A 20,432-nucleotide genomic window follows, 5' to 3' on the forward strand; every position below is an offset into this window, starting at 1 on the left:
GTTCAACAAATACATACCAGGCATCTACTATGAGCTAGATACTGAGGTGCTGGGAATACATCACTGAATATAAAAGATAAATCAAAAACCACTCTTCATGTGTTTGTGTTGGGGGGTGATGATATAGATAAGACACAAAATATTTAAAAAAATGCGTTAGATGGCAATAAATGCTATGGAGAAAAATAGGAAAGAAATTCTGGGTGCGGTAGCTCATGCCTATAATCCCAGCACTTTGGGAGGCCAAAGTGGGTGGTTCACCTGAGGCTATGAGTTGGAGACCAGTCTGGCCAACATGGTAAAATCCCGTCTCTACTAAAATTACAAAAAGTAGCTGGGCGTGGTGGCAGGTTCCTGTAATCCCAGCTACTCAGGAGGCTGAGGCAGGAGAATCTGCCTGAATCCAACAGGCAGAGGTTACAGTGAACTGGTATTGCACCATTGCACTACAGCCTGGGTGACAACAGCAAAACTGTCTCCAAAGCAAACAAACAAAACAAAACAAAAAAATAAATATGAGGAAATATTATGAAAAACATCACATTTGACTAAAGAGCTGAAGAGATGAGGTGGTCACCCAGGCAAATCTGATGAAAGAACATTCTAAACAGAGGGTCTGGAAATGAGGAGACCCTGGGGTGGGAGTGTGCTGGAGACCAGTGTGGCTCTGTGGAAGAGAGCAAGGGGAATTGTGGTGAGAGTTGAGGTCAGAGAATGATGGGGGTGGGATTTAGGATTGTGGGGCTTGGTAAGCTATGAACCACAGGCCAACTCTAACTTGTTGCTTGTTTTTATGAATAAAGTCTTATTGGCACACATCCATGCTCATTTGTTTATAAATCATGTATGGCTACTGTAGCTACAGTGGTGAGGTAGGTAGTTGCAACAGAGACTGTATGCTTTGCACAGCTTAAAATATTTGCTCTCTGGCCCTTTACAGAAAAGGTTTCCTGGTCCCTGGGATAGGGTATTAGTGGCGTCATTTCCTGTCTTCTCCATGTCCGACCGTATATTTGGGACACAAAGGTGAAAGAGTATATGCCCTCAAGGTACCAACAGTGGAGTGGGGTGACAGGCAATTGAAACACAGTTCCATGCTCTCATGCGTTGTTCTGGGGTTGCAGAACAGGACAGCCAATTTTGAAAACTGTTTCTCAGTACTTAGTGAAGCAAAACATATTGATGTATTATGATCCAACATTTCTACTCCTGAGTTTATACCCAACAGAAATGAGTGCTTATGTCTTCTAAAAGACTTACATAGGAAGTTTCATGGAAACTTAATTCATAATAGCCTCAAAATGGAAATAAACTTAAACATCTATCAATATTTGAAAGGATAGATAAATTGTGGTGTGTTAATATAATGAAATACTATATAGCAATGAAAAATGACTGCTACATCCATACATTCATGAATTTGAGTGTTAAATGAAGAATTTAGACATTAAAGAACACATATTGCATGAGTTCGTGGATATGAAGTTCAAAAACAGGAAAACTGATCTATTCAGATAGAAGTCAGAAGAGTTATTCTCTTTGATTGTCTAACTGGGAGAGGCACAAGGCAGACTTTCGGGAGTTTCAAAAGCTATATCTTGATCTGGGGGTAGATATATCACCGTATACACAGTCAGATATACATGGATCGTTACACTTAGGATTTGTGCACTCTACTACATATAAATTATGCCTCAATAAGAAATGAAAATGCATATTCACTACCATGAAAGCTTGTATAAAATTCGATGACAATGTGGGAAAATCGAACTAAATGCATGGGAGAGGCTGGAATGATTCATATTGGAGCCAAATTTTGAGGTTAAGAAATTGTTTTTCCAGGGCAGACCAGAGTGAAAAAAAGTCCTTCAGGGAAGAAAAGCATATGAAAAATCTGAAAAACAAGGCTTATTCGGGGAATTCTAGGAGAGTAATGCTATTAATCAAATATAACACATTCTCCTTTCCTCCTGCTTCCTATTCCACTTTCATTTTGTTTGTTTGTATTTTGTTTTCATTTCATTCAGTTATACCTTTTAACATAAACAGTTATATTTGGTTCCTTTTGTAATTTCATGAAAATATTCATATACCATAAATCTCTCCCTTTCACAGTGTACAATCCAGTGATTTTCAGTAAATTCATAAGATTGTACTATCACCACCACTCTAATTCCAGAATAATTTCATCACCTCAAAAACAAACTCTGTATCATAAGGACTCACCAGCAACCAGTTCTCCCCTCCCTTAGTCTTTGGTAACCACTAATCTTTCCACTTCTATAGATTCGTCTATATTAGACATTTAATATAAATTGAATTATACATTATCTGACCTTTTGCATTGGGCTTCTTTCACTTAGCACAATATTTTCAAGCTTCATACGTGTTATAGCATGATTGAGTAACATTTTATTATATAGATGTACTACATTTCATTTAGCCACTTGTCAACTGACGGACATTGGGCTGTTTCCACTTTTATAATCTATGACTATTTTTGTACAAGTTTCTTTGTGGGACTGTATTTTAAATTTTCTTTGGCATGTAGCTAGGAGTAGAATTGTTGAGCAATATGGTAACTTTTTGAGAAACTGCCAGACTGCTTCCAGAGTGGATACATCCTTTGTTTTTTGTTTTTTTTTAATTATACTTTAAGTTCTAGGGTACATGTACATAACGTGCAGGTTTGTTACATATGTATACTTGTGCCATGTTGGCGTGCTGCACCCATCAACTCGTCAGCACCCATCAACTCCTCATTTACATCAGGTGTAACTCCCAATGCAATCCCCCCCCCCACCCCGTGATAGGCCCTGGTGTGTGATGTTCTCCTTCCCGAGTCCAAGTGATCTCATTGTTCAGTTTCCACGTCGGAGTTAGCTCAAGTGGTTACCTCCTCATGCCGGGCTTTCTATCTGTCCATCTCTGGATACATCCTTTGTATTTCCACCAGCAATGTGTGAGGGTTCCAACTTCCCAACATCTTCACTAAGACTTGTTACTGTCTTTTTTATTATAGTCATCCTTGTGAATGTGAAGTAGGTTCTCATTGTGATTTTGATTTGCATTTCCTTAATAACTAATGATGGCGATAATAGTTGGTCATGCTTATCTTTGTATATCTTCTTCAGAGAAATATTTCTTTCATGTCCTTTGCCCATTTTTTAAAAACTGGCTATTTGTCTGTTTATTGTTGAATTTTAAAGTTCTTTATATATTCTAGATACTAAATATCAGATATGTGATTTTAAAATATTTCTCGTATTCTTTGAGTTTCCTTTTCACTTAATTTTTTATTTGATGCACAAACATTTAATTTTGATGAAGTTCAATTTCTCTGTATTTTTCTTTTGGTGCATGTTGCTTTTGGTGTCAGATGCAAGAAGCCATTTTCTAACCCAACATCACAAAGATTTATGGTTATGTTTTCTTCTAAGAGTTTTATAGTTGTAGTTCTTATTTTTAAGCCTTTTATTCATTTTTAGTTAGTTTTTGTATATACAGTAAGACTGCAGGTGGTCCAAGTTCATATTTTGCATGTGGATATCCTATTGTCTCAACGCCATTTATTGAAAAGGCTATTCTGATCAGGCACAGTGGCTCATGTACATAATCCCTCACCTTAGTAGGCCGAGGTGGGAGGATTGCCTGAAGCCAGGAGTTCAAGACCAGTCTGGGCAACATAGTAAGACCCCATATCTACATTTTTTTTTTTTTTAGCAGGGTTTGATGGTGCATGCTTGTAGTCCCAGCTACTCAGTAGGATGAGACAAGAGGATCATTTGAACCCAGGAATTCGAGGTGGCAGTGAGCCATGATTGCACCACTGGATTCCAGCCTGGGTGATAGAGCAAGACCCAGTCTCAAAATTACACACACACACACACACACACACACACACATATATATACATACACACACACATATTTATATCTATACACATATTTATATATTAAAAATATATAAATAAATATATAAATATATATACATATATACATATGGAATGTGTCATCCAGCTTTGCTCTTTCCAAGATTGTTTTGGTTATTCTGAAACCCTTGAATGCCCATATTATTTTTAGAATCATCTTACTGATTTCTATTAAAGCCAGTGGGAGATTTTGATAGAGATTACGTTTATCTCTAAATCTATTTAGGCTTAATTGTCATCTTAACAATATTAAGACTTCCAATCCATGAACATGAGATGTATTCTCATTTATGCAGATCTTCATTAATTTTTTTCAACAATGTTTTTCTAGGTATCAGTGTACATGTATTGCATTTCTTTTATTGAATTATTCCTGTTATTTGGTAATATTGTGAATTTGAATTATTTGAATTATTTTCTTTTGTTTCAGATTGTTCATTGCCAGTATATAAAACTTAAGTGGACTTTTGTGTTCATCTTGTGCCCAATATATATTATTGCTTTTTGCAATAACAATATTTGCAACTCTTTAGTATTTCTTGCTAAGTCAGATCTGCTAGTAAGAAATTATCAGTTTTTGTTTATCCAGAAATGTCTTATTTTATCTTTCATTTTGGCGCAGTTTTGTGACAATTTTCTGAGAATAGGCTTTGAAAGAACCACATCCGCTTTTGCTCCCCTCACTGGATGCCAGAATAATGGTTTTCATTGTGAATCTATCTGATCAGTTATTTTTCAAGATGAATACAGAGCTGGAGAAGGGGCAGAGGGAATAGGACAAGTTAAAATGCCACAGAGATTACTGTTCTTACTGAGATTCTGCCAATTTTCTTGCATAAGTGATCCCCGGATTTCTGCAAACTTTTGGCTAACTTCCAGAGTTCTGAAAAAGTTCATTGTTTTTTAAGTTTTTGCATTTTCTCATTGCTTTTATGAAGGAGGGAATTTTCAGAGGGCCTTAATGTGTAATTTTTTATATTCCTCAACCTTCTTGAATGTGTTTGTGGCAGGAATACTGAAACGTGCCAGAGAGACCTGATGGTCTAGTTAGAGAAAGTATGTGTGCAACTATTATAGATCAATGAAGAATGCTTTAGTAGTCTCCTAGTCAATTGGTTGTCCAGGGACCAGTAGCATTGATAATAGTGGGAGCTTATAAGAAATGAAGAGTCTCAAATCCCTCCCAGATCTGCTGAAATTTAATATTTTAACAAGATCCTTAGATGATTCACATGCACATTAAAGTTTGAGAAACACTAGTGTCATGTACTTCTTATGCAATGCCAGCTGCTGCTACCCACAACCCCTCTACCCTAGTCTAGTAGTGTAGCACAACACATTTATTTCTCACTCACACTGTAGCCAATGTGGGTGGGTGGAGACTCTCTTCCATCTGGTAACACAGGAATCCAGGTTCTCTTAACTTTGTGACAGTACCGTATAAACACATAGCTTCCAAGTTTTCCACCCAGAAGATAGAGATGGAGCTAGCAGGCTGTCTCTTAAATGTCTCAGTCAAGCAGTGACACAGAAAACTTCTGCTCAGGGTCCATTTGCATGAACTAGTCACACAGCTCCAGTCTATCTGCAAGTGGCTGCAGAATGTGGAGATGGAAACCTGGACTACTTGCTAAGCACTATCTCTGCCACTCTCCTTCACAGAGACATGATCAAACAGAGATGGTTAGAGGAAGGAAGTCCATTTTTAGGGAAATCGTAGATATGTTTACAAAGAAACTATAATTTTGGTTTGGGGCTTAGAAGGTGTACTAAGATTAAATGTTAAACAAGCAGAGGAAGGTGGTTATTAGAAGAAAGGAGAGTTAGTTTAATACACAGTATTCTAGGAAAAAGAACTGGCCATCAAATTTCAGTCAGAGAGAAATATGTGGTGGAGATATTTCAGAAAATCTCCTGTTCTCATTTGTAACCTTGAGTGAAAATTTTGCAGTACAGCCTTTTTGAGAGTTTGATTTGCATAGATTTGATGACTTGGAAGTGTGAATTCTGAAACTGTTTGCCATGATCAATTTACAGACATAATAAAAGTGACCATACATCCTTACCCATCTGCACAAGGAGGGGCAGTGGGACACAAAGTAATGAATGTAACACTGGGCATTTGGAGGTTACAGTTCTAATCCCAGTTCTGTTTAGACATCCACTGTGCAATTTTGAGCCCGACCTATAATTCTGCAGAGCCTTATGAGAAGTTGACACAAACTAGTGGTTCTCAACCCTGGCTGCACGTTAGAATCATCCATGACACATTCAAAAATGAGCAGACTAGGGGAAACACTCCAGGATGGGACAAAGCCACCTGTATAAAAGCTGGATTAAGCATCCCTAGTCTGTCCCAGTGGTCCTCAAACTTTAATGTGCATGTAGATCACAGAAGGCTTTTATTAAAATGGAAATGAGTCTGTGGGCCTGAGATGTGACCTGAGAGTCTGCACTTCTAATAAGCTCCTGAGTGATGCTGATACTGCTAGACCCAGATCCCCTCAGGCCTAGATAATCTGAAATCATTCGTCAATTTCAGTCAAAAGGCTGTTTCTTTTTTTTCTTTCTTTTTTTTTTTTTCCAACTTAATCAAATTGGCCAGTGATTTTAGCATGGTCTAAAAGCAGGCTGGGCAGACTCAGGCAGAGAAACCTCTGGAGGGAGAAGGAAAATGTTTGTACTCAAAGGCTAATCCATTGCCCACTCCGAGGCATCAACAAGAGGTATGAGTGGGCATTGCTCATCTCTCATGTCAACACTGCCCATACAGCAAGGGCAGGCAACGCTGCCTCTGGAGACACTAGACAGACTGATCAAGGATCAGAAGGAGCGAGAGTTAGGTCATGAATCATACAAGCTGTGCTGTGCTACTGGCAAACAAGGCAGGGAGGAAGGGTGAGACTGGAGACTCACATGCAGTTGGCACCCAAGAATCCAGCCAGTGGCTTTCTCATGCACTATGCCACTTAATTCTTTATAAAAATCCCCAAGGCTGGTATTATTAACCTTATTTTCTAGATTAGAAAATTGTGGCTCAGAGAAGGTAAATCATTTGTCAGCCAAGAAAGCATCTGTGTGACACCCAAGCGCACCCTCTTTCCATTACAGCAAACTAAAGAGTGTCTTCTGTTGTAAGACATGTTGATGGTGGGTAGGGGAACTGGGGTGCTATGTCCCTCATTTATGGTCAGTTCATCATGGCCTGGATGGTAGTGTTGTTCATGTAGTGTTTCTTTCTAATATTTTCCAACATTTATAGTTTATCTACAGATAAAAAGACAAGAAATGATCTATAAATGGAAGCTGTGGAAAAGGAAGCAGTTCAAAAATGGTTGTGAATTGTTTTCCTGGCTCTCACCATCCTCTGAAACTTACCATTATCAAGGCCAGAAAAAGCAAAGACATATAATGCAACACAATTTTGATGCATTACACAATATATATTTTCTTCTATTCCTTGACCCTACTCCATTCCAACTAGGCTTTGCTGAGTGGGATTTCCAAGTAGGATAAGCTAATTCTGTTCTTCAGGGCATTTGCATCCTTTATTCTCTCAGGTACTACTGTGGTTCCTTCTCTCACCTTTCCATCTGAGCACTGAAGCCACCACTTCAGAAAACACTTTTCTGACCAGCCTATCTGAAATAACCTTCCCCATACCAGCCACCCCATAATTCTCAATCCTCCAACCTCTTTTTCTTTTTTATAGAGTTCATGACTACTTGATCTTATACATTATGTATTTTAAAAACCTGTTTCCTCACTGTGTCATCCATTTACCAGAACAATAGTTTGCAAACTTACTCTGAAAGGACAAGATAAATATTTTAGTCTTTGCTGGCCATATGGTCTCTGTTGCAACAACTCAGCCCTGCTGTTGTAGCAGTCATAACAATATGGAAATGAATGGGCGTGGCTGTGTTCCACTAAAGCTGCATTTACAAAAACAGGCAGTAGGTTAGGCTTGGTCTGCAGGTCATTATTTGCTGACCCCTATCTAGAAAATAAGTCTCATGAGAACATTGTCTTTCCTGTCTCCCACAATATTTTCACTACTAAAAGTCAGTGCTTAGCAACTAGAGTGTTTAATTGATTTATTTTTGATTGAACAAATGAACAAATGAGTGAATCCATTACCCCAGGGAATGGGGATCACAGGAAAACTTAGGTAACAATATAAGTAAAGTAAATTATGAGCTTTTAAAACTGAGATCCTATGTGCTAACGACAGCGTGATATCTCTGCTACCATGTCCTGTCTTGACTATTACAAGGTGAATTTTAAAAGACACGTAAGTAGTGGGGAAATAGAGCCAGACAGAAATACTGACGTGGATCTCTATAAAGGGACCCTGTCCCTTGCTCTTTCTGGGCTGAGCATGGCCAATAGCTGAAGGTTTGAGTGACAGAACCTGCAGAGAGCTTTGGAGATCTAAGAATAAAGGAGATGTCCCTCTCCATCTTAGTTAGGCTTGGGGAGCAGGGGAATGCTGAACATAGCAAAAGAGAAACAAAGATGACTAATTGTATGATGTGACAAAAAATAAAAAAATAAAAAACTAGTCGTCCTTACAATACTTGTGCCAATGTGGCAAGGGTCAAGGCTCAATGGGTCATCATGCATCTAAAAGCAGCTCAATCTTGATATACACCTGGAGTGGTCTTGAGGTTGGAATGAGGATGCTGTCTCAGAGACCAGCTTGAACCACTGATCTGAGTTCTGGAGGGACTGTGGCCTTCTTAGCTGATACCAGCATAAAGTAGATCCCAATGCCATGATAGTATTAAAGGTCTGCTTCCTGGGCTCATGATGTGTATAGTCACATAGCATTCATTCTTAGAGGTCCTAGTGGTTGGTTTAATGCTCTGCTCTTGCTGTCCTGAAATTCTTAATAATTTTTGAACAAGGGGCCCAACAAATTATGCAGCTGTCCCTGGCTCTACATAAACACTATCAACTTAGACTGAAACCCAAGGAGACAAGAAGTTATTCCATGACTGTCCCAAGAAAACTTGGAATGGACTCAGTTTACTCTAAATTGTCAAAGTATTTTCCAAGGAGTGGAATGGGATCTGGAAACAGATTCATTAGCTATAGAAAAATAAAACAATTTGACATTCTGCCAGTGTGTATTAGTGGGCCAAGATCTCTGGTTTCTACTGATGGGGAGAAAGAGGGCTACAGAGAGATGCTTAGATAGTTCCTAGCGGATTAGTTGAAATCCCTATTGAGTTTTAATTCATTGTGAAAATATTAGGAAACTGTATTCTCAGTCTCCGAGAGACTTTTCCAGAATTATCTTGTGTTGGTGTGAGGCATCTGAGTCATTTTGGAACTCTGGGGAACTGCCTAGTTGTCATTCCTTGCATAGTCTTTGAGTGAAGCAAAATTTATATATACTGAAGAACTCTAAGCTTTAGGCCTAATATCAAAAATTGGTTTGTATTGAATAAGCAGACTGTGTAGCACAAGCTGCCTCCCAAAAGAGAAAGGATGAGGCCAGTCTGGAGCCACTAGGAGAATGCCGGGATGGGGAGACATGACCAGTGGCAGGTAGCAGATCATTTAACATTGAGAGTAACTCTCACTGGCCTTGAGATAAACAGTATTGAAACAATTGCAGCCCATCCACCTCCAGGCACTGACTCACTGATCCCCCTGTTCCACAAGCCTTAACTGTAGCTTTGATTAGACCAGAGACTGATTTCAGTAACTTTCTCCTGATAAGAGACCACCCACGTGGACAAGTTCTGGCTTATTTACTGAGGCTTTGCACTGAATGTCTTCATGTCCCCACTTCACATTTTGACATATAGGGCCTAACTGTCATGCATTTAAATGTTAAGTCTCCACCCCAAAGTGAACATGGGACAAATGTACATACATGTGTATGTTTGTTCAGTTTGCATGTGTTAAGACCCCCTTCATGAATATTCAGAGCTGTAACCTGTTGGATATATTTGATCAAGGCATTCTGTACAAATTCCTGTTTCATCCTTCCCTCCCTCAAAGTGCCTGCCAATGGCCTCTGCCAGGGGCTATGCTTTCCAGCCTGTCAGAATGGCCACCTTGCAAGCTGTAACCCTTTATAAGAAATAAAATCTCCTTTCCAAATTAAAAAAAAAAAACAAAACAAAACATTGAGAGTAACTCTCATCCATGTCCATTTTGCATGAGATAGACTCACCACTCTAGATGACTGGAAAATGGGCATAGCATAAAGTCAAGTCTTATAATTATGCTATTTTAAAGAGGTTATGTATTCCTAGGTCATGGAGTCTCAAATTTGCATAATAATTCAGCTATCAGCTAATCTGGAGTATCAGAACAGCCTGACAAGGCTTTGTTTTCATGAAGATTTCTCTCTAGCACTATTGAAAGACTTATATGGAGGACTTTCCTGAAATCTTATGTAGATTCTATACATTAGGGTTCTGGTTTGTGAAAACACTCTCTGCATCTAGAAGAGAGCATTTTGGAAAATTTTGATGTTTCTCCAGGCACAAGGGCAGTCTGTGGACCTGTACTGCCCTCCTGTATCTAGGAACCTTGGATAGGCAAGGAAGGGCAGGTAGCATATGTGATGGGCTACTGTCCACATTGAGTTCATGCAAATTAACTCTTGGAGGACTTGCAGTAAGTCCCTCGAAACAATCTGTCTAAAATACACATATGATCATGACATGGCCCTGATGCTGAGTTTTGATGTCCCCCAGTTGTCTAATGGGTCACGTGTAAAGTCCTCAGCTTGGCCACTAAGCTCCACCATGGTCTGACTCCTGCCTACCCTCCACTCTCCTTGCTGACTTTGCTGTTTCCTTCCTCTAAGCCTTTTCTTGTGCTGTTTCCTCTGCCTGAACTATCTTTTCCTCCTCTTTCGCTGGGTGATAACTTCTCCATTTTTTTCTCCTCCAAAGTCCCACTAACCCATCCAAGCACAACTGCTACCTCCCTCATTTGGGCCAACATTGTATCTCATAAATACCTTTATAATTGGCCCATTCTCACTCTGCTGCCAGGATTGCAATCTGGGAGCTTCATCAGGGCAAGGACCAAGGAAGTTTTTCCCACCACCTGGCTTGATGCATGATAGGCTCTTAATAAATATTTGTTGAATGAATTAATGATCTCTTGTCAGACTGAGCTCTCAGAGGACAGAGGACTATGCTTTTTTACTTGTGTATTACCAACATCTTACACAGTGGCAATTAAGAAGAATGTAGTTATTGCTTGTTTATAGAATACATATGCCATTAAAGGAGCACATCTTCCTTTTGGTAGTAGCAAAGGCTAGACATTCAGTAGAGTGTAGCCACTTTAAGCAGAAATGCGGAGGCAGCACAAGTGCCACCACCAGGCAGTCCCCTCAACCAACTTAAACCTAAGACCTTTTTGGCATCCTTTAATTGATCATCAGCTTTTGATTGCATAGACAGACATTTGTTATGAAGAAGGTAATTGTATATCCTGCTAGCCTGGGATAGCACTGGTTAATGCCTAGTGTCTTGGATTATTATTTAATTCCCATTTATTCCTCAAAGTGTCCTAGTTTGGAAGATAAATTATATGGCCACCCTAGTTGTGTGTTAAGTGATATGCACATACATTATAGGTATCAAGTTATTAATGTTTCCACAAAGTCCAAAATATGATACCACCTGATGAAGCTTGTAATGAGGTAAGAGAGATGAGAAAAATGCTCACAAATTAAAATGCACTGAAGCATCACTAGGTGAGTAAATGAGGTTGTATATGACAGTGTCCATGTGTTTGTGAGCTCTAGAAAAAGCTTCAGTGAGAATGTGACACTGGGAAGAGCCTTGAAGAATGAAGAACAGACTGCTTCCAACAACTGAAGTTCTTTTTACTTTTCCCGAAAGAACCTGGAGCAATCCTGTCTTGGTTCATGCTGGCATTTTCTCCTGCCCTGTTTTTCTGCCTTTGCTTGCAGTGCCTTTACCTTCCAGAGTGTTTTTCCTACTTTGATGCATTTATCTCAATGTGATTCATCTTTCATGACCCAGGTTGAACCCCAGAGTTCAGGGTTTCTCACATTCATGGTGATTCCTGCATATTTCAACTCCTGTGGACCCTAAAACCTATTTTAACTAGCTTGTCACTTACCATATGGTACCTTCTAGTTTTTTTCTCACTTGTAACATCTTCCGTTAACTCCAGGAAAAAAGTAAATCTTCTGGTGAGAATCAGAAAGGTTTGACTGGAGGAATAGAGACTAGAAGGCAGTAACCCTGGAATCACTGTGGCAGAGGGAGGAATAAGGGACTGAGTTCTAGAACCTGGTGTCAACTAAAGATGAGAAGTTGCCTGTGAGAAAACACCTTCCCCCAGACCAGAGCAGAGTGAATAGTCCCTTACTGGCAACCTGGGGCATAGGGTCATGGACATATAGGGAGAAGCAAAAGAGCAGTGAGAAGTTCAAGAGTAGACTTTTGAGGGCACTGGAGGTGAGCAGCAGCTGAGCAAATGGCCCCAAGTGGTGGCTGGACCGCTTCCTGATGGTGACATGAGAAGGTACTGGCTTCTTCCAGGTCCTCCCTATGCACATTCTGCCAAGGTATGGAGGTCTGAGAATGGTAGACTATCCACAGTGCACAGGTGGAGCCTGTGGAAAGAGCAGAAGGAAGATTTTTTAAGCTACTGGAAGATTTTGGGAACAGGGTATGGGTGTTTCCATGAGGACAAAGGATTCTTCAGAAGCCAAGAGATAATCAACAGATGACATCACAGTGATCTGGGAATGAGACACCACACAGGACAGAAAGAAACATTGCAAGAATATTCTCCTTGTTTTAATCCAGAGAAAGAACTTTTTGAGGAGCTGAGGTACCCAACAATTGTCCTGAAAGAAATGAGTACCTTGATGCTAGTTCTAAGTTGGCAATAGGAACACACCTATTACATGCCTTTCTTTATTCTTTTCCTTTCTTCCTTCTTCCCTCCCTCCCTCCCTCCCTTCCTGCCATTTTTCACTTCATCAGTCACCCCCAAATTGAATGTAAGTCCTTAGAAGGGATTGGTAATATGCCATAATGAATTAGATCACCACATTATTTAGCCTGATGTCTTAACCCTAGTAAGTAGGTGCTCAATAAATATTTTCTTATTTAATAATTGGCTGGGAATGTTTGTGGAGAATATGAATGTGAACATTTCTTTATCAGTGTCACTCTTGAAACTTAAACATCAAATATTAGCAATGCTTTTGGCTCCTTGGTTATTTATTTTAGAAACACCATATTAAGGTCCATTTTGTGGGCACTAGCTTTTGATGACCATAGGATTTCATGCTCAGATATTTTGTTCTTAACATTTTTAATGTTTTTCCTTTTTTTTTCTTTTTTCTTTTTTCCTGAAGCTTGGGTAATGGTGGATACCATAAGGAGAAAGCAAGCAGACAGACAGACATGAGGTAGAAATCAGGTTCTGGAACCCAAATATCATCTTAACAGGTTAGAACACCAAGAGCAATGAAGGACGTTGAGCACAGCACAGCTTGATTAAGCAGAGCACAGAATCCATCAGGTGACACATGGACTCTCTGGGAAGCACCAAGATGGTCAGCCAAGGAAGCTAGAAGAAAAATAATGACGTCAGAGAACAGTTATTTGTGAAAAGGCATTTTCTGAATCAGTAAGGGTCTCATTTTCCCTTAGCTTTACTCTGTGCATAAACTGGGGGACAGTGCAGTTCCTTCTGTTTGGAACTTCTTGACTACTTCCTCTTCCTGCTGCTAAGGCTTTCTCTCACTGCCACCTGTTTCCTGCTCTTCTTAGCTCAGCCCTTTTGAGGTCAGACACACGCTTAGACTTCAGAGAGCATGAATATACCAATGGCCTACCCTTCATTTCTTTCCTAACTTTGCAATGTATGGAATTTCACATGTAGAGCAATGGTTGCCAAAGCTCGGGTGAGTTTATCGACCTAAGAAAGAGCTTTTCAGCCGGGTGCAGTGGTTGGCTCACGCCTGTCATCCCAGCACTTTGGGAGGCCGAGACAGGTGGATCATGAGGTCAGGAGATCAAGACCCCGGGCTAACAAAGTGAAACCCTGTCTCTACTAAAAATACAAAAAAATTAGCCAGGCATGGTGGCTGGTGTCTGTAGTTCCAGCCACTAGGGAGGCTGAGGCAGGAGAATGGTGTGGACACAGGAGGCGCAGCTTGCAGTGAGCCGAGATAGTGCCACTGCACTCCAGCCTGCGCAACAGAGCAAGACTCCGTCTCAAAACAACAAAACAAAAAGCTTTTCAAGGGATGGGCTTCGGCTCAGAATTTCTGGTGGACCAAAATGCTGATTCTCTTAGTTCTGGGGAAGACTGGAGCCCCTGGGCTGTTCTCCAGGGGCATGTTGGGAAGCATTCATCTAAAAGTTTACCTTAGCAGCAGCAGCTTCAGGAAACCATATCCACAAAACTTGAGCTTTCTTCAAGAATGAAGAAGAAAAACACCAAGCAACCCTCTATTTTCAGAACCTCAGGAATCATCTGAGAAACACTGCTTGCTTAGGAGTCAGACTGACATTACATAAATCATCAATTATCCTTCTATTTGTGTACTATTTAAAACCCGCCTAAGTGGCCATGGTTTGCCTGCCTCTGTGCTTTTGGACTGGCTACTCTGCTTCCTGAAATGCCTTTGCCTCCAGGAATGACCTAGCAAATGCCTAACTCATCTTTCCACACCCAGCTTAAAATAACTTTTTTTGTGAAGCCTTTCATGATTTCCCCCAGCAAAGGTAGAATCTGCCTGTTGGGTTCTATCAGATTACTTTCTCAATTACTCTTTTAGTGCTTAATTAAATAATTTTTAAAATAATTACCACATGTCAGGAACTCTGTTAAGAACTGGGGAAAACAATATGAAATGAGACAGACCTTGTGGCCAAGATTCTTTGAATCTGTCTCTGATCACATTGGTGAGATCGTACCTATTTATTTGTTCCTTACATACCAGGAGCATGGTCTCTAGAGTCAGGCAGCCTAAGGTCATACATGGCTCTGCAATTAACTATCTGTGGGACTGGGAACACTCTTGAAACTCTATGTACCTCACTTTCCTTATCTGTAAAATAGGCATATTAATAACACCTCATAGGTTGTTATGAAGAATAAATGAATTAATGTTTGCAAAGTGCTTAGAACACTGCTTAAAATTTAGCAGGCACTCTTAAATATTACTCATTTCACTAGGCTCTTCCCTCTGGGGTAGGTTCTTGATGTTATTTTTTGTGTGTTTCAAGCATTTGATGTAGTATGCAGCATACAGTAAATGCTTAATAAATATTTGTTGAATAAATGAACCATTATGTAACAGATTAGTTTTAAAAAGAAAAGATTCTAATTCTTACATCTCTTCTAAGGCAGAGAATTCACTATTTGCTCCCTTAAGACATTCAGCTTGGATAGCCATGCATGAAACCATATTAAGCCTGGAGAATTTCCATCCACTCTGGGGGCTGCTATTGATTTTACCTACTGAAATATTTGACTCCATCATAAAATGAAAGATTATTCACAAACAAAACAGGGAAACAGTCTTTAAATGTTTATATCTGCAATTCGCATGCGATTTAACATTTTCCCTTTTGCATAGGAGTGAAAAATATCTCTGTTTTAGATGGGAGTGAAAAATGGCTCCAAATCGATTGGTTATTTGGTCTATAGTCATTTCAGAAGATGTATAGGAAACAGAAAATAATTTTGTAAACTGATTTTGCTTGGAAACAGCAGAGGATCAGATTTCTTCCCTGGCTCAGCCAGAAACCAAGATTTTTTTGTAATGGGGTTTACTGTGATGGAATTTGTCAGTTAACTGGGTCAAACATTTAGAGTAAATCATCTTTTCACTCTGCCTAATGATTACAGTAGTCCTCCTTCATCCACAGTTTGTTTTGCTTTCCACAGTTCCAGTTACCTGTGGTCAATGGTGGTTTGAAAATAGGTGAATACAGTACAGTAAGATATCTTGAGAGAGAAAGAAAGGAAAGAACACATCTATATAACATATTGCGGTATATTGTTATAATTCTATTTTATTTTAGTTGTTAATCTTACTGTGCCTTATTTATAAATTAAACTTTATTATAGGTACATATATTTAGGAAAAAACATCATATATGTAGAGTTCTATACTATGGACAGCTTCAGGCATCCACTGGGGTTCTTGGAATGCATCTCCCATGAATAAGGGGGGACCACTTTCTTGAGTAAAAGTCAATTGTACTATTTTGGAATGGGAGGAGAATTGTGGTATGATGAGGGCAATGCTACACTTTGCAAGGACCTAGGAGCTCTCTCTTCAGTTTACTCGGTAATTTATCCCTACTGGGTTGAAAGTCTTTTGATAAGAGTATAAGCCTGTCACTCTTCCAAGTCTTGAGAAGGGCCTGGCTCTTCCCCAAGACTCACATAGAATGCAACATGAGAACTAACGTAGACTTATTGCTTCCTTTTCCCATGCTACCAGTTATTTAGCACCTATCATGTATCAGGTCTCTTATGTGCGTGGTCTCACTTAGTCCCCATAATAGTGGCACATAATATTAAGAGTACTAACTATAGTCTCTGTGGCTTTTCACATTCATGCTTTATGTTCTCACATGTGTAACAGTTCAGTCATGTGTTTTGAGGGTGGCCTTCCACATAGTGATTCAGAGATCCAGTCTTCTTCCATCAGGTGGCTCTGGCCTTCTTTAGGACCTCAGAATGCTCCACTGGATCCTCCTCATTCACTGGAAAACCGGAGAAGACTGTAATGGAATGAACTGTGATATGGTTTGGTTCTGTGTTCCCACCCAACTCTCATTTAAATTGTAATCCCCAGCGTTTGAGATGAGGTTGGTGGGAGAGGTGATTGGATCATGGGGGTAGTTTCTAATAGTTTAGCACCATCCCCCCAGTGCTTTATTGTGATAGAGTTCTCATGAGATCTGGTTGTTTAAAAGTATGTGGAACCATCCCCTTTGCTCTCTGTCTTTTTGCTGCTGGCCATGTGAATATATGCCTGCTTCCCCTTTGCCTTCCACCGTGACTGTAAGTTTCCTGAGGACTCCCGAGAAGCAGAAGCCTGTGGAGCCCACAGAGCCATGAGCAGATTAAACGTGTTTTTTTTTTTTTTAGATGAATTATCACTCTGTTGCCCAGGCTGGAGTGCAATGACACGATCTTGGCTCATTGCAACTTCTGCTCCTGGGTTCAAGGAATTCTTCTGCCTCAGCATCCTGAGTAGCTGGGACTACAGGAATGTGTCACCACACCGAGCTAATTTTTGTACTTTTTAGTAGAGATGAAGTTTCTCTGTGTTGGCCAGGCTGGTCTTGAGCTCCTGACCTCAAGTGATCTGCCCACCTTGGCCTCCCAAAGTGCTGAGATTGCACACATGAGTCACTGCACCCTACCCAAACCTCTTTTCTTTATAAATTACCCAGTCTCAGGCATGTCTTTATAGCAGTGCCAGAACGAACTAATACCAATTGTGTCCCCCCAAAAGATATATTTAGGTCCTAACCCTGTGTACCTGTGACTGTAACCTCACATGAAAATAGGGTTCTTGCAAATATAATAAAGATACAGATTAAGATGAGGTCATATAAATTAGGATAGTCCCTATATTCAATGACTGACACCTTTACATGGAGAGGGATTTGGAGAGACAGAGAAGGCATAGGAAAGAAGGCCATGTGATGATAGCAGAGATTGGAGTGATGCAGCTACAATCAAAGATCATGGGATTGTTGGAAGCCACTGAAAGCTAAGAGAGAGATTCTCCCTCAGAGCCTCCAGGAAGAGCCAGCTCTGTTGACACCTTGATTTCAAACTTTGAGCCTCCATAGCTGTGAGAGAGTAGAGAGTAAGTGTCCATTTTACCACCTGATGTGTAGTAATTGTCAATGACAGCCCTGGAAAGCTAATACAGAAAAGGAGAGTGGGAAGAAGGCTTCATCACTAAATTCTTTCAGACCTGAAAGATGTTGCACCACTGCCGTCTGTTTGATTCCAAAGAAATCTGTCAGTTTTGTACTTTTGTACATAATGTGTATGTTCTCTGGTTGCTTTAAGATGTTCTTTTTATCACTGGTTTTAGGCTATTTGATTATAACATGTTTTAATGTGTTTTAAAATGTTTCTTGTGCTTGGAATTTATTGAGGTTCTTAGATATGCATGTTTATCATTTTTACCAAATTTGCCCATTTAAAGTTCTCCCACAATTTACTGATGCTCTTATTTGTTTCACTTTTTAGTCTTTTTTTTCCTCTATTTTGAATAGTTTTGATTGCTGTTTCTTCAATTTCACTAATTTTTTTTCCCCAAGAACCCATCTAATCTTCCATTAGTCCCATCCAGAGTATTTTTTACCACAGACATTGTAATTTTCATCTCTAGAAGTTCAATTTTAGTATTTTATACTTTTCATGTCTTTCCTGTAGATCCTTTTTGTTTTTTTTTTTCTTAAGATGGAGTTTCACTCGTGTTGCCCAGGCTGGAGTGCAATGGCACAATCTTGGCTCACTGCAACCTCCGCCTCTTAGGTTTAAGTGATTCGCTTGCCTCAGCTGGGATTACAGGTGTGTCCTGTAGATTCTTAACACATGAAATATAGTCATTATATCTGTTTTAATGTCCTTGTCTAATTCTATGATTGGTGTCGTTTCTAGATCGTTTCTCTTGACCTTTTAATTTTCTCTTCATTATGGATTGCATTTTTCCTGCTTCTTTGCATGATTGGTAATTTCTGATGGATGTTACACATTGTTGGGTGTCATTAGCTTGTTGAGTGCTGGATATTTTTGTATTACTATATGTATTTTCGATTTTTTTTTCCCCAAGGACGTGGTAGAGTTACTTAGAAACACTTCTATCCTTTCAGGTCTTTATTTTAAGCTGTATTGAGTGGAACCAGACCAACATTCAGAAATGCCAGAAAAGCATAATTTTTCCCAATGAATAAGGGAGGTATTTATTAGTATTCTGATGCCCTTTGAATTATGAAGTTTTTCACTTTAACCCTTGGAAACAGGTACTGTTCCTCACCCTCAATGAGATACAGCTTCATTCCTGCTGATCCTTTCAGGTGGTTCTTTCCCTGGGCTCAGGTAATTTTTTTCACATGTAAGCCCTGATCAGTTTTTAGCTGAATAGTTGATGGTTGATGACTTTCTGCAGGTTCCTGGAGTTTTATCTTTCTTTAACTCTCTTTTCCTGTGTTCTTCCCTGCAATCTCCAGGCACTTTAGCTTTTGCAGATGCCTGACTCCCTTGTTCTTTCTCCTCAACTAAGAGAGAAGTCTGAAAAACCTGTTTTCCCTCTCTGTGCTGTGGCCTGGAAACTTCTTCCAGGCAGTAAACTGGGACAATTGTAGCACTCACCCTCTTGCTTCCTATCTTAGGGATCACTGGCCTTTGTTGACTAATGTTCACTGTCTTGAATGATGTTGGCTCACATATTTTATCTGATTTTTGGTTTTTTTAAGTGAGAGATTGATCTGGTCCTGTTTCTCCATTTTGACTGAAACATTGTGGTGGATTAATCAGGGCCAGAAATTCTTGACACTCTTCCCACTGAGAAGTATGGTCTATGTCTCCTAACCTTATGTTCAGACAGGCTCTGAGGCTGCTTTGACCAACAGAATACAACAGAATTAGCACTATGTTAGTTTCCCAGACTTTAAGAGATTGTCAGTCTCGTTTCCTTGCCTTGTAGGACACTCTCTTGGAACCTTGCCATCAGGGCACAAGGAAGCCCATCACTCTATAGAGAATCTGATGTGGAGAAAAACAGAGGCCTGGCTGACAGCTCCAGCTAAATCCTAGTTGACAACCAGCACCAACTTACCAGCCATGTGAGCGAGCGATCTTCGAAGTGGATCGTCTAGCCCTAGTCAAGCTGTCCCAGCAGATGCCACATGGAAAAGAGACAAGCTGTCCCTTTAAGCCCTGACTGAATTGCAGATTCATGAGCAGAATAAATGACTGTTATTGTTTTAAGTTGCTACGTTTTGAGGTGGTTTATTATACAGCAATAGGTACCTGGAACACCCAGTTTTAACAGGCAAGAGCTCATCATTTGGCCCATGCATTGAAAGTGGTTGGGGAATGTCGTATAACAGCATGCTTTCAAAGACAAGAATGTGGATTTGCTGGGCATACTATTATCTCCTCTACTTACGGTGTAGGTTTATATCCATATTGGACATTCTGGGAAACTAAGACTCAGAGATTAAATAGTATGTCCAAGGTCATAGCAAGTAGTAGAAAGTGTCAAGATTTGACCTTGGCTTTCTTTTATCTTTAAACCTGAACTCTTGGCCAGGCATAGTGGCTCACACCTATAATCCCTGCACTTTGGGAGACAGAGGCAGGGGGATCACTTGAACCCAGGAGTTTGAGACCAACCTAGACAACATAGTGAGACCCCTTCTCTACAAAAATTACAAAAATTAGCTGGGTGTGGTGGTGGGCACCTGTGGTCCTAGCTATTCAA

General features: G+C 39.9%; 1 long non-coding RNA gene across 1 annotated transcript in view; it reads left to right on the forward strand.

Annotated features, from left to right (window-relative positions):
* Positions 1-19,939, forward strand: part of LOC105488354 (uncharacterized) — a 31,188-nt gene extending 11,249 nt beyond the window's left edge. The window contains exon 2 of the long non-coding RNA XR_011625409.1: positions 19,653-19,939. This is a non-coding gene — a long non-coding RNA (uncharacterized lncRNA). The remainder of the gene's footprint in view (positions 1-19,652) is intronic.
* Positions 19,940-20,432: the final 493 nt, after the last annotated feature.

Source organism: Macaca nemestrina, chromosome 7 (genome assembly GCF_043159975.1).
Source record: "Macaca nemestrina isolate mMacNem1 chromosome 7, mMacNem.hap1, whole genome shotgun sequence".
In the NCBI taxonomy this organism is placed as follows: domain Eukaryota; kingdom Metazoa; phylum Chordata; class Mammalia; order Primates; family Cercopithecidae; genus Macaca; species Macaca nemestrina.